We start from the raw sequence: 15,039 nt of genomic DNA, 5'->3' as shown, positions 1-15,039 counted from the left end.
GTTGGAAGGCCTAGTACACTTTTGGAAGACTGTTTGGAGATGAATTAGCAATTTATAGGTTAAAAAAGTAGGTAAAGGAGAAAACCGGGGTAATGCTTATTAATTCCAGGGAAAACATGTTCTACAAAAAGAAATGTAATCGTAATTAAGGACATTGTTCATTAGTGGCTAGTGTTTCCTTTGTAAAAACAATTTTGCTTTAACCGAAAGGGTAGTGTGGGTCAAGGGCAAATCCACCTGCTTTTATGTTGGGGTGAAGAAGAGAACAGACTGAAAAAGCCTCATTTTTAACTTTCACAACAGCAAGTCAACAGATAATTTCTATAACTAGCTGGCTTCTTAAATCATATACATGTACTATTCTTATAAAAATTAAATGTTTGTAAAGAAAACAACATAACAGAAAAGCACTTAAGGTAGAAAACTTAAGCCAAATTCCATCGCTTTTCCACCATAGCATTTTGATACCATTATTCGAGCAGCTCAGACATTTTTAAAAACTAAAAATCATGACTTCGATTTTCAGAGACCTCCAGGTCTCCCAAGGCTATAATCATGGTGTTGCCAGGGCTGCAATTTCGTCTGAAGCTAAGGTCTTTTTTCAAGCTCATGTGGTGGTTGTCAGACCTCCTGACGTTCTTTGAATGGACTCAGTTGATTAAGGCAAACACGCTCAAGATAATACCCCTTTAGTTTAAAACAAAATGAACTGATTTGGGGCCTTTATCACATTGGCATAATCCTTTTCTCTTCCCAAGTAAAACAACTGAATCATAGGAGTAACAGTCCCTCATGTTTACAGGTCCTCCCCACACTTAACGGGAGGGGTAACAGGACCACACGGACATAGATGAGGGTAAGGGCATCTTGACAGCCAGGTCAGACTTCCGCCCACCCCACCTGCTTTTAGATTCTCATCTACAGCTGGATTTGCTCAAAGTTAACCTTAAAACTCTGGAATACCCAGCAAAATATTATAGAATGAATCACTTTTCTTTGCACTCAGTTTTTCCCTGTCTCATCTAATGACACCCTTATTCCCTGTTTGAATATATATTCCAAATATCTCTGAGAAACTGAAATTTAGAAAGAAAATTCAGGGAATTCAAATTCTCAAGGCCAACCACTTAGGGTAGTTTTTCCAAGATCTGCTAAATTGAGTTGAATTCTTTCTTAAATATTATTACATGCGCCCTCCACCCTCCTCTCCAATAAAACAGCTGTTCCTGAAAAGGCAAGGAATTCATGCCTAGATTTTATCCGGACAAGTTTTTCAAAAGAAAACATTATAAAATAAAGCGTGCATGCTGGTGACCTTCCCACTTCTATAAGGGCAAGTAGTTTATTTGAATTAGACAGAAATAATTTGTTTTCGTAATAAGCAGCAGTTGACAAGACCTAATCATTGCTGAAATATATTGTTTTTACCTGAATATCAGAAATCCTTAAGTTCCCCCTCTCTGCAGGCACAGTATTTACCAGTATTACTTGAACACTAAAAAAATCAATTTTCTTTGAGTCTTAGAGCAGTAATCTTGGAGAATCCTCCTATAAATGTGCCTAGAAAGACGGTCATTACAAATACAGCAATAAAACTTGGAGGGTTTACAAGCCTTGGGCAGTACCTGGAATGAGCATGCGTTTTAAGATATATACAAACAAATCATTTTTTAAAAAAGCAGGTAAAGGAGATTGTTCCTGAAATTCAGTTTTAGGAACATATGGACAATATTTTTATTAAATTGAAATCAAGGAACATACCTGTTTTTCCTCTTTTAGGAAACCTCCCATTTCAAGTGAATTCTTTTTGGAATGTAAACATCTGCTTTCTGTCTTATTTGTTTTGAAATTTTGAAATTTTGCAAGACGAAATATTTAAAATGGGGTGTATTCATATAAATACTTTAACTATGTATGGAATGTTTTATTCAACAGGAGAACCCAGCTTAGAAATTATGATTTTCCAGCTCTAGTGAGTGGAAATTCACCACACTTCTGGCATCTCTTTTTCAAAGGGAAAAAAATAATAAATGATTTAAATAACTCTTAGTCTGTTCTTTGAATGTTTCATGAGAAAAGGCAAATGAAGTTTGGAAAGAAATTCCTCTTCTAAGTTCCAAAGAGTATTGCCAAACACATTTTGTATTTTCTTTTCTTTAATTTCCAATTTTTATAAAACATTCTAGAAGAGTGCTGCTAAAACAAGTTAAACAGTTCTAATAATCTATGTTACAGTTTAAATATGTTAATAGTTACCATCATGGTCCCTTAAACTAATTAAATTTTTAGCATTAATTTCTTGCTATCTATTCCTATCTTTCACTAAATAACTATAACTTTTTAAATTAATCTTAAAAATATGTTTGAGTTCCTCTAATTCTAGATAATTCAATTTTTCTCTTTTATATTGGTCAGCTCACTTCAGAAATAAAAAATGCTTTTCTATTTTCCTTCTTTAAAATCTTTGTATGATTTTCAGGTGCTAAAATTGTACATTTTGATCGAGAATAACTAAGCAACATGGTATGAAGGGAAGTAAATAAGACCATTTTAACATTTTCTTTCTTTCCTTCCTTCCTTCCTTCCTTCCTTTTTCCTCCTTCCTTCTTCCTTCCTTCTTTTTAGGGCCACTCCTGTGGCATATGGAGGTTCCCAGGCTAGGGGTTGAATCTGAGCCATAGCTGCCGGCCTACACCACAGTGGGATCCAAGCCATGCCTGCAATCTCCTCCACAGCTCACAGCAATGTAGGATCCTTACCTCACAGAGCAGTTAGTTGGGTTTGCTACCACTGAGCCAAAACGGGAACTCCATTTTGAAATTTTTAACACCATTAGCAAAACTAATATACTAGACCCTAATATATTATTATATTATTCTCTATAGAAAAATCTTTCTTATGTTTAATCAAAATTCATTTCTTTTGTTATTATAAAATAAAAATAATCACACTAAGACAAATATGTTAAAAGAACTTTTATCCAATGTAAAAGGCTGAATGAGGGAGAACGTGTACAGCAATAATAAAGACCAAAGAGACCCCTGGCAGGAAGTAAGCTGATGTAGTTGGGGAAGAGTATACAGGACCATCAGTGAATTTAATATTTTATTTTTAAAAGGGTGTTCTTTGTAGTATTGCACTTTGTATATATTCTAATAGTGCATAATAAACTTATAAAAACACATAGAATCAGCAAAGCATGTGAACTTCAGAGTCCCTCTGAATTGTATTTCTGTGGATCACAGGGAACAAAGCCAGTACTAGCACATGTAGGCCGTGTGGCTTCATATCTCCTTTATGAGTATTGGGGTGGTGCTGTCTGAAGGCAGTTATTTTGCTAATGCCTAAGAGGCCACCGCCCTGTTGGGGATAATTTCAAACACTGGAGAAGGACTGTTGTCAGCCAGGAAAACGGAGGCATAGTAAAGTGGGATGGGAGAATCTGAATTGCTCTCTCAGGCTTTACTTTCTTTTTCTTTTTATTTATTTACATATTTTTAAATTTTTGGCTTCCACATGTAGCAGCTTGATGTGGGATCTCAGCTCCCAAATCACAGATTTGCCCCCACAGTGATGAAAGGGCTGGGTCCTAACCACTAGACCACCAGGGAACTCCCCACCCTTTACTCTCTTAGCCTTGGATTTGAAGGCTAGGAGGTGAGTGCGAACAGGTCGTCTTCTAAGGTAAACCAATCCAAGAGCTGTGAAGGAGGGACTGCCTTCGAGCCAATCCTTCTTTGAATCATGTGGCAGGGGTAATCTGTGTAGACATGTGAAGTGCATTACCTAGTTCTGTGTGAACAGTGTGGGCTTACTTATTTATTTGTCACCTTAGAGCCTAGAGTAAACTACTGTTTATTCTTTCACACCCCAAGTTTCTCAGAGCCTAAAGGTGCCGGTAGGGACAAATCTTAGCATCTCTGTATCACTCGAAGGTCATATGATCTCCATCTTGTTTGGATAATATGGTCAATTTAAACACCTTTACGAGAAATAACACACATAGATTTGAGTAGTTGTAGTTCTTGAAACTTGTGGATAAGGAGACTTTTGTGATTGTAACAAATTTGTCATACACTGCGAAATAGTACGATTTAAGAAATTGGGCAAGAGTAACCACTATTTGTAAGGTTAAAAATCATGAACATTTGTAGATAATTATTTAAATTTTTTTTCAACTATATTGCTAGTGTTGACTCTAATTTTTGTAGGCAAGTTGCCAGAAATTCTCAGCCAGAACTTGCTAATATAGCAGATAATTATGTAGTTCATTGGGTTAATATGAAAGTTTTAATCAGTCTATTCATGCCAAAAAATCTGCTTTTGTTATAAATTATCCAGTCAGAAAATCTAAACTTTGTACATAAACTGAACAATAGAAAACTTTCCATTTTGTTTTATTAAGTGGGTACAGATTCAAATGATGAAAACTATAGTACAGTCATTTTTTTTTATTTTAAAAATGCAATCTCAGAGGCAAGAAATAAAATGAACAGACCACAGTCTAGCACAACTGTCTGATAATTTTATATTATTTCAATATAGACTATTTTATAATTGAATGAGATATGTACTAATATGCATAGGGGTTGGACTGTCAAAAGAATTACAAAAATTTTATTCATTCATTCATTCATTCATTTCCTAATTAAAGTTTGGAAACAATTTTTTGAAATGCTCATATTTTACAATGGAGTGGCTTTGGCTGTGCTAATGAACTCTAAGTTAACAATCACATTTTTTAAAATACAGAACTTAATATAAGTTTTTCTCTGCACTAGGCATGTTTGTGAGAAAAGTCATTTTATTTTCGTTCTTAAAAGGACGTCATGCATGAGATTGCCACTTCACGGTGTATTTATCAAACATGGACCATCTTATTTTTAATCAATGTGTTAGGAGAGGTAAATTAAAAGAGCATATACTCCTACACAAAAGAGGCAGGATAAATTTTCAAATTGTTACATTAGAGAAATGTCCCACTATATGGAGCTAAGTGTCTTCAACTGCAGTTTTCACTGCTCATGGGTACTTCTAGGCAATTTATTCAAGAGATAGTGTCTCCCAGTTAAAACTATGATAGAGGCAATTTATGTTGATTTTTTTAAAAATCACAAATCACACACACCTAACATTTTAAACAAGTTTATCCTTCCTAAGTACTTTCTGATTAAATTCCTCTTATTCATTTTTGTACTGATCTACACACTATTAGCATGGACATTCTTGAGAGCAAAAATCCCTCAGAACGGCATCTTCTCATGACTATTTACAGGGAGTTATTGGAAACCTGCACTAGAGAATGACGGATTTAGGTAAATCTGATGTTGCTCATGTCTATATATAATAATAAGATGAGCTTCTCACAGTTAAGGTAATGTATATTGTTATAGATTATAAATGTTGAAAAGTAATTAATTTCCTATCACAGAGAGCCCTGGGCAAAGTTAGATTGTGCAAATGTCGTCACACGCATTCACAACTTTTGTTTTTTTAGCCATATCCCCTACTCTAGCCGCCTTCCCTTTTGTCATATCCATGGTAAAAAACACAGACATTGAGTTAGACAGACAGAACTAGTTCTAATTTTAGCACTTTCTGAGTGCTTCCTTTACTTCTCTGGTCTTCCAAGTCTTCATCTGTAGAATACTGACAATAGTACCAGTGTCATTAAGGTTATTTGAGAAATCCCTGCCTTGTTTTTGTATGAGATGCCTAATCCAGTCTCTGCCAGGTAGAACATAATAGAAAGAAGCTCTCTGAGTTATCACCCTCCCCATCATTATGAGCAGCAGGAAAAGCAATGCTAGAGGAAGTGGCAGCAATTACAGCAATACTCGCTTAAATGCCCTGTCCCACACCAGAGTCTTTTTCTTGTGTATTAACACCTGTTCACAGGAGAAATTCTGATATAATCCTGAGGGCAAATATGATTTATGGACCCTCAACATTTATTATTATTCTCAAAAATATTATATTTAAATGAGTGAAAAAATTTTTAAATAACATGAAATTTAAGGAGACAAGAAAATAGTAAAAAACCTAACACAGAATTTCAGATATTAGCCAAATAACCAAGGTACCTTGTACCCTCATGTTCTAATGGTCCTAATTTTCTACCTACTAGTGCTGTCTTGGTTATGAATTATTTCATTACAAAGAACAGAAAACTATACACATTATACTAAAGAAAACAAGAACTTCAACAAAAGGTATTTATTAGGAGGAATCAGTGCTAGCTCATAACCCAAGGCCAGGACACATTTCTCCCTTCACATGGGCTAGTTCTTTCTTCATGTACTTGCTCTCAGTTTCTCTCCGCTCACGCACAGAGCGTGACCATCACTGCCCTGGTATTAGAAGGGACTCCCCTGAATGTTGTTTTGGGGAGTTTGTGCTTCTCCCCTTTCACTTACCACCTTGTAACAAGCTTTCTGCCTTAGGTTGCCAGCCATCTGCTAGCATAGCTGAAGCTGTCAGCTTTAAATGTAAACAAAACCGTCTAAACAGAGTCTAAATTTTACACCCATTTTAATGTATACTGTGCTCTGCCTGGGAGGATAAGCAGCTAGTGTCTTTACTTCTGTTTAGGTGGGAATTTTCCACCCTTGGTTTTGGGGGCATGGGAAGTGGTATTAAAATACCTTTTGTTTTATTCACACTATGTGAGTCTGTTTTGTGTAAAATTGTCTCTAACTCTGTTTCTATCTGTCTATCTACCTACCTATCTATCTACATACATACTTTAATTCCACCTTTGGGGCTAGAAAATGGCTTGCTTTCTACTCCTTCTCAGGTCCCAGCAGAGACTGTCCGGTCTCTGAGTCTGAATGACTGTTGACTGGAGAGAGTGGCTTTTAGGCCCATTTCAGTTCAGGGCTCTATCTTTGTTTCACTTCACACACCCCCTTTAGGAACACAGCGAAGGCAGGTTCTTTAAAAGGGTGAGAGACTGGAGAGGGAAGATTGGAAAAGAAATGTACAGGAGCATCCAGCCAACCACAGAAATCCCACCACCCAGGCCAGTAGATTTCTATTTCTGGTGTGCATGAGAATTACTAGAGACATTTGTTAAAAAATGCAAATTTCCCTGCCCCATCTTTTGAACATGACTGTTTATGTTGAAATAAGTAACACAACACATTGTTACATCTTGGTTAGGTCCACATTGCTAAGCTGTAGTAAAGAATAAAATGTGTCATATTTATCTTTTCAGTGTAAACAGGCATTTCTAAATAACATTTACTGAGTTCTCAACATAAGCAACAAAATGGAAGTGAAAATTCCTTAAATAAAAAGATGATACATGAGGTGATATTTGATTAAACTGAATAACAATATATGAGAAGTAACCCAAAACTGTTTCAGGGCCACTGCGATGTGATTTTTTTGTTGGTGAATATAGCTGTTTAAAATTTAAACCATCTTTCACGAAGCATTTTTTAAATTATTGAAATATAAATGACATTATATTTTATTAGTTTCATGTGTACAACATAGTGACTTGTCATTTTTATATATTAGAAATTATCACCATAATGTCTAGTTATAGTTACCATTATGTTATTACAATATTATTGACTATATTCCCTATGCTGTATGTTATATCCCTGTGACTTATTTATTTTATAACTGGAAGTTTGTACCTCTTAATCCCCTTCACCTATTTCACCCCTCACAACTCTTCCCCTCTGGCAACTATACATTTGTTTTCTGTATCCATGAGTCTATCTCTGTTATGTTTGTTTATATTTCTTTAAATTTCACGTGTAAATGAAATCATTGAGTAACTGTCTTTCACTGTTTATTTCACTTAGCAAAATACCCCTAGGTCTATCCTTGTTGTCCCAATTGACAAGGGGTCATTTTTTTATGGCTGAGTGATACTATACACACACACACCACATCTTTATCTATTTATCTATCAGTGGACACTTAGATTGTTTCCATATTTTGGCTATTGTAAACGATATTGCAAAGAGCATTGGAGTACATAAATCTTCTCAAATTAGTGTTTTTATTTTCTTTAAATAAATGCCCAAGAGTGGACTTGCTGGATCATACAGTAGTTCAATTTTTAATTGTTTGAGGAAGCCTCATAATGGTTTCCACAGTGACTGTACTAGTTTATTTTCCTAAAACAAAGCATGAGAATTCCCTTTTCTCCACATCCGTGTAAACACATGTATTTCTTGTCTTTTTAATAAAAACTATCTGACAGGTGTGAGGTGGTATCTTATTCTGGTTTTCATTCGTGTTTACTTGGTGATTAGTGATGTTAAGCATTTTTTCATGTGCCTCTTAGCCATCGGCATGTCTTCTTTGGAAAAACATCTATTCAGACGCTTTGGCTATTTTAAAAAATGGTTTGTTTGGGGTTTTTTGATGTTGAGCTGTGTAAATAAGATCTTTGTATATATTGGATATTAACCCTTTAACAGATATATCATTTATAAATATATTCTCTCATTCAGTAGGTTGTCTTTTTGTTTTGTTGATAGTTTCCTTGGGTGTTCAAGAGCTTTTTATTTGAGGTAGTCTCATTTCTTTATTTTTGCTTTTGTTTCTCTTGCCTGAGGAGACATACCCCCCCAAATGTATTCTAGATTGTTGCTCCATTCTTCTGTGTCATGTAATCTGCTCTAGTGTATTTTTCATTTCAGTTATTTTTTAGCTCTGTTTAGTTCTTTATATTTTCTAACTCTTTATTGACGTTCTCACTATGTTCTCCATTCTTCTCCTGAGTGCCATGAGCATCTTTATGACCATTAATTTGAACTATTTATCAGTTAACTTACTTATCTCTGTTTCATTAGGGGGTTCCCTCCCCTCGGATTTTATCTTGTAATTTCACTTGGAACATACTCCTCTGTCTTCTTGTTTTACTTGGTCTTCTGTGTTTGCTTCTATGAATTAAGTGAAATAGCTACCTCTCCCAGGCTTGAAGGCATGGCCTTCTGTTGGATCATGCCTGTGTAGACTGCATGTGTTGGGCACCTTTGGAGCTATAGCAGGTATGGGTCAGTGTGCTCAGAGTGCACAGGTCACCTTGATGATATTACTGACATCAGAATGCATGGTCAGGGGTTCCTGAGGGACACTGTGCTTGGTGCCAATTGGTGGCATGTCTAGAACTGGAGTGGGTCTTGGCAGGTTGGCTACAGTGGACACAGGCCAAAGTAGCCTGGAGCATAATGCACTGGGGCTACTTTGGCAGGACAGCTTGAGGTAGGATAAGTGTAGGGAGGGGTCCTGGGGTACCCGACTGGGGCTGTGTGTGGGGTAGGAGAGTGACTAGAGCTGCTTGAGGCATGGTGGGGATCATGTTCCATGCTATCCATGTTTATGTGTGAAAAGTGCTTAGCAGAGATACTGATAGGTGAGATACACTCAATAAATCTTAGTTTTTACCAATTACAGTAGTTGGATGTAATGTAGTAAGTAATAAGTTTTGACCTATGCGCTTTCACCATATATGTATTAACTTGTAGATGAATAACAGATTAGAAACCATCCACAGATGTCATAGAAACTTCAGACTATAGTTAGAATAACACTATTTTTAAATTTTATTTTATAATGATTTTTATTTTTTCCATTATAGTGGTTTACAGTGTTCTGTCAATTTTCTACTGTACAGCAAGGTGACCCAGTTCACATACATGTACACATTCTTTTTTTCTCACATTATCATGCTCCATCATAAGTGACCAGATATGCTTCCAAGTGCTATACGCCAGGATCTCATTGCTTATCCTTACAAACGCTATTAACATTATCATTCTTCCTAATATCTTGTTCTTACAGCTTTTCCTTCTCCAGGGATAACTGGGTAGATACATAGATAGATAGATACATAGATAGATAGATACATAGATAGGTGATAGATAGATAGATACATAGATAGATAAACAGAGAAATAAATGAATTTATATACATATTAAATGAATGCATTCTGTACAATTTACATGCAGCTTTTAGCGCAGTGTCTTATATTTTCTAGGTGTACATACACATATTTTTTATATGACAATACTTAAGTAGTTTTCCAGTTAAACATTTCAAATTATTGTTTTTCCTTTTTAGAAATAAATTTAATGGTTCCATATATCAGGTCCTAAAAATCTCATCAGACTTATTTTGTGACTGGATCCTTGGACTTGCTTATAGCTAAATAAGCTGGAGAAATTTCTACCTTCTGGAAAGAAGCACTGCTGGCATATTTGGGATATTTAAAGCCAGTTACAGCTCTCTAAATTTTTACAACTACTAGATATTCAACTCTCACGTGATTCTGTGTTCCTCCTTCTTCTGGAAAACAATCTTCTTTCCAGGAGAACTGCCGGGTAACTTCTCCTTCATCCTTTGTTTTAATATGCTAAGTAAGTTTCTCTGTTGTTTTCACTGCCGGATATCAGTTTTCTATTTGTGGGAAGGATCCGAGGGAAACTGAAGGATCTATCTAGTCAGCTCGCCTTCCCAAACCAGGAAAAAGGGGAATGTAATGTTCTATCTGCTACAGTTATGATTTTGGAATCGTGATGTAAACATTCCCCTCCAACTTAAAGCTTACAGCAAGCACAGGATGTTAACTCCCAGTCTGCATCCTCTGGCATAGGACCTGCTCAGGCATTGAAGGTTGAGTTGATGGAGGCTTCCCCCCAGTGGGGCTGAATTACAGGGCACAGAGTTGTCAGGAGGACCAGTGTGTTTGGTTAAGGCTGTGTCAACCTAGGAGTCATCAATGTGACATGCAAGCTCTAAATTTTCTAAGAAGTGTTAATATTTAAGGGTACATTAGATCCAGGAATTTGTAAATCAGCGGTTTTACTTTGAACAGATCTCCTGCCAGTTGTGACATTGCTGAGTAAATTGGCAGCCTGTTTGCTGTTGTTTCCTCTTTTTGAAATTTAACCTCTTGGAAAAACAGCAGTCTGAGCTGTTATATGTCTCAACATAGGCCACCAGAGAAGACCACTTAAAATTGTTTTTTTTTTTTTTCTTTTTTTTTTTTGATCTGGAGTATGAATTCCCCTCTAGCCCTCTAGCAACTTTCTTTCCTCCTTTTAAATCATTTTGACAGGGCAGCTTTGCTGGGTTCAATTTCTGTGCCCTTTGAAAAGCTGGGGGCAGAGGATTTAGGATGGAACATTTGCTGTTGGAGTTTCTTTCAGCTCACATTGCAAAAGGAAGGACGTTTCTCAAGTTTTCATGCCATGAATAAACATTTTTTTTAAAGCCAGTTGACTGATGTTTAATTCCATGCAATAGCATTTCAGATGTCACATTTTTAAATGTTATTTCTTAAACACATGCAGACTTAGGATTAGCTGTGTTTGAATCATCAATAGCAATAGAGATAGTGATCATAACGTAAATAATGTCATTGCTATAACTAGCATATGTTTAATATAGCACAGCTTCATGACTGTCACGTGGCGAACAAAACTACCATTTCTGGGTGGATTCAGAAGAGAAGTTTGTAGGAAAGGAATAGCCTTGGAAAAGCAATCAGTTCTAGGATATTCAGGCCCTGATGCAGTATATAGAGGTCTGGATACAGGAAGATGATGCTTCATGTTATTTCCCTTGGATTAAAATTGGTTCAGGTCTTTCTCTGCCACTAGTAACAAACTGTAGAGCTAGTCAAAAAAATCTGCCTTTTCGGCTTTTTAGTCTCAAATGTCACTTGGTAGAATTCCATAGAAAGGAGACTTTGTTTGAGACAGTCAGCCATGTTGGTAAAACAATGTTTTGTTTGGAAATATCACAGACTGCTGCTTCAAAGTACTTAATGAATGGGTATGTGTGTGTTTCTACAACATTCCTTTTTTTTTTTTAAGGAAACTAGAAGACAGGAAATGCAAACCTACATATTAAAGAGTTCTGCCAAACGAAGAGCTCTGTATTTTTTTTTTTATAGAGAAGTTCTCTGCCAAGAGTTTGCCAAAACCTAATTGCAAATGAACATCACAACTTCTCACAAACAAATCAGGAAATCCTGTGAATGGATGCCCAGTGTTTTCATGTTCATTGCCAAGAAATCACTGACCACCGGGCAGAGGTAGAAGGAAAAATACATTGCAATGTCTATATGTGGGTGTACCAATATCCTGCAGTTCTGACCATGGCTTCATAGCTATCATAATCCCTCATTTACCAAGCCTTTGATTATTTCCATAAATGGTGAGCAAACAGTGGTCCAGACAGAAAGGGATTTTATAATTTCTAGTTTCTCATAGAAAAACAAATGTTGGTGTCTCTTTTCCAAAGATGCGGCAATATGGATTCTAAATTATTTTATTTTATTTTTTATCTAGAGTCAGTTCAATTTTATTTGGGTGCTAAAAGGTCCCAAATCATAGGGCAATAATTTTATGGGTTTTTATTTTTAGTACTTAATTAGACAAAAAAATTGGTAAAATATTTTTGAAGCCATGTTTTCCTTGGCCAAACTGTAAACATAATGAATATCATTTCTTGGGTACTGTATGATAGACATTATGTTACTTCTTTAAATACTTGTCATAATTTTAATAGTTTGGATCCCTATGAGCAAGTTAACACATTTTCAAAGAATTTAGGAAATTTATCTCAAATTATTTAGCTAGCAAATGGGAGGTCTAGATTTTCAATAGAATTCTACATTATTCTATTTCCTCTGCTATTTATGACTATACTCTAATGATTTCCTTACATCAACAATAAGGCAAAGCATCTCACTTGACTCCCTAATAATTTAAAATTTCCACTTATAAGATAATTTTATCCATAGAATTAAACTAGTATTTATTTTCAAAATATCTCTCATACTTTCCTTTATTATTTCTCATACTATTGCACTGGCATAACTACTTATACTATCTTTACCCTTAATCTAACCCAGGACCAACAAATATATGGCATAGGTGCTGTAACCTCCTTTCCCTTGCGCATGTCAGACATCACTAATAGAAAACTCACTCTTCTCACCGAGGCCAGGCTCAGCCTTATGTTCCTCATCACAGTGCTCCAGCCAAATGACACCAGTTATCTGGGATTATGCCCAAGAAAAATATATTTTCCATTAGGGATTAATTTCATCCTGTACACCATTGCCAGAGAAATCTCCTTGAAATATGTCTCTTATAATTTCACCATTCTGAACAAAATTAGTCAGAGGCTCAATATTACCTACTACCTAAAATCAGATCCCATAGCTCCTCTGAGATCGTTCCAAAAGTTTCTTCTTAGCCTTTTCTTCCCTATTCTTTACTCCTCTACACAGATTTTACCTTTCATGGCCTAAATGTTGCATTCTTACCATATTTGTGTGTTTCCTCTTGATCTAAGAATGATGCTTCGCTCCTCTACAGTAATAAAATCATACCAATCATTTTAGGTAAGCCTTCCCACTATTTCAAAAAGAATAGATTTCTTCTTTTTCCAAATTTCCAAATTTTCAATATATTAGAATTTCTCTAATTTAATGAGATCAAGACCAGTGGTTGACTGACCAAATCAAGAACAACAACAAAGAATATTAAGGGAAATAGTCATAGTTCAAGTTTTTTGAATATAAAACTTAAATATATAAATATGAATATAAATATAAATATAAATATAAAACTTAAAAAAACCATGCATTAAATCATTAAGCTTCTGATATAGGGCCATTTTTCTCTTCAGTTAAGAGTCTGTTAAACAGCTCATCAGTTGAATATAAAAAAAAAGTGCAGAAGACCTAAATAGACATTTCTCCAAAGAAGACATACAGATGGCCAACAGGCACATGAAAAGATGCTCAACATAGCTAATTATTAGAGAAATGCAAATAAAAAAAAACTATAAGAGGTATCACTTGACATCTGTCAGAATGGCCATCATAAAAAAGTCTATAAACAATAATTCTGGAAGGAGTATGAGGAAAGGGAAACCTCCTACAGGGTAGTGGGAATATAAATTGGTGCAGCCACTATGGATAAAAATATGGAAGTTCCTTAGAAAACTAAAAATAGAGCTACGACATGATCCAGCAATCCCACTCTTGGGCATATATCCAGAAAAGGCAAAAACGCTAATTCAAAAAGATACATGCAACCCAATGCTCACTTCCAATAGCCAAGTCATGGAAGCAACCTAAAGGCCCATCAACAGATAAGTGGATAAAGAAGATATGAAATACATATATCTCACACACATATGTTGTATATATTATACATATAGATAGATACATCTCATATATATATTGTACCATATAATACAATATAATATATTTTTATATCAGCCATAAAAAAGAATGAAGTAATGCCCTTTTCAGCAACATGAATGGACCTAGAGATTATTATATTTAGTGAAGTTAAAGACAAATACTATATGATATCACTTATATACGGAATTTTAAAATGATACAAATGAACCTACATACAAAACAGAAATAAACTCACAGACATAGAAAACAAACTTAGGGAGTTCCCATTGTGGCTCAGCAGAAATGAATCTGACTCATATCCATGAAGATGTAGGTTCAGTCCCTGGCCTCGCTAGTGGGTCAAGGATCCGGTGTTACCATGAGCTGTGGTATTTGGTTGCAGACGTGGCTCAGATCTGGCATTGCTATGGCAGTAGTATAGGCAATGGCGAGAGCTCCGATTTGACCCTTATCCTGGGAACCGCCATATGCGGTGGGTCAGCCCTAAAAAGACAAAAAACAAACAAACAAACTTATGGTAACCAAAGGGGAAAGGGCAGGGGGAGGGATAAATTAGGAGATAGGGATTAACAGATACACACTACTATATATAAAACATAAAAATGTCCTACTGTATAGCATGGAGAACTATATTCAGTATCTCATAACAATCTATAATGGAAAAGAATCTGATATATACATGTGTCTGTATGTGTATATGTATAACTGACTCACTCTGCTGTATACTTGAAACTAACATGTAAATCAACTATATTTCAATTTTTGAAAAGTCCGCTGATATGAATTTTATAGCATCTTTCTTACATCAACATAGTCATAATACATCCTCCATGATTCCCAATTTTGGT

This window comes from Sus scrofa, chromosome 15 (genome assembly GCF_054392235.1).
Source record: "Sus scrofa isolate SSC_HxYL_T2T_F1_AM1 chromosome 15, Sscrofa_HxYL_maternal_Yorkshire_Landrace_v2.0, whole genome shotgun sequence".
Classification (NCBI taxonomy): Eukaryota; Metazoa; Chordata; class Mammalia; order Artiodactyla; family Suidae; genus Sus; species Sus scrofa.
The sequence above is the reverse complement of the archived record's forward strand: the minus strand, read 5'-3'. Positions refer to the sequence as shown.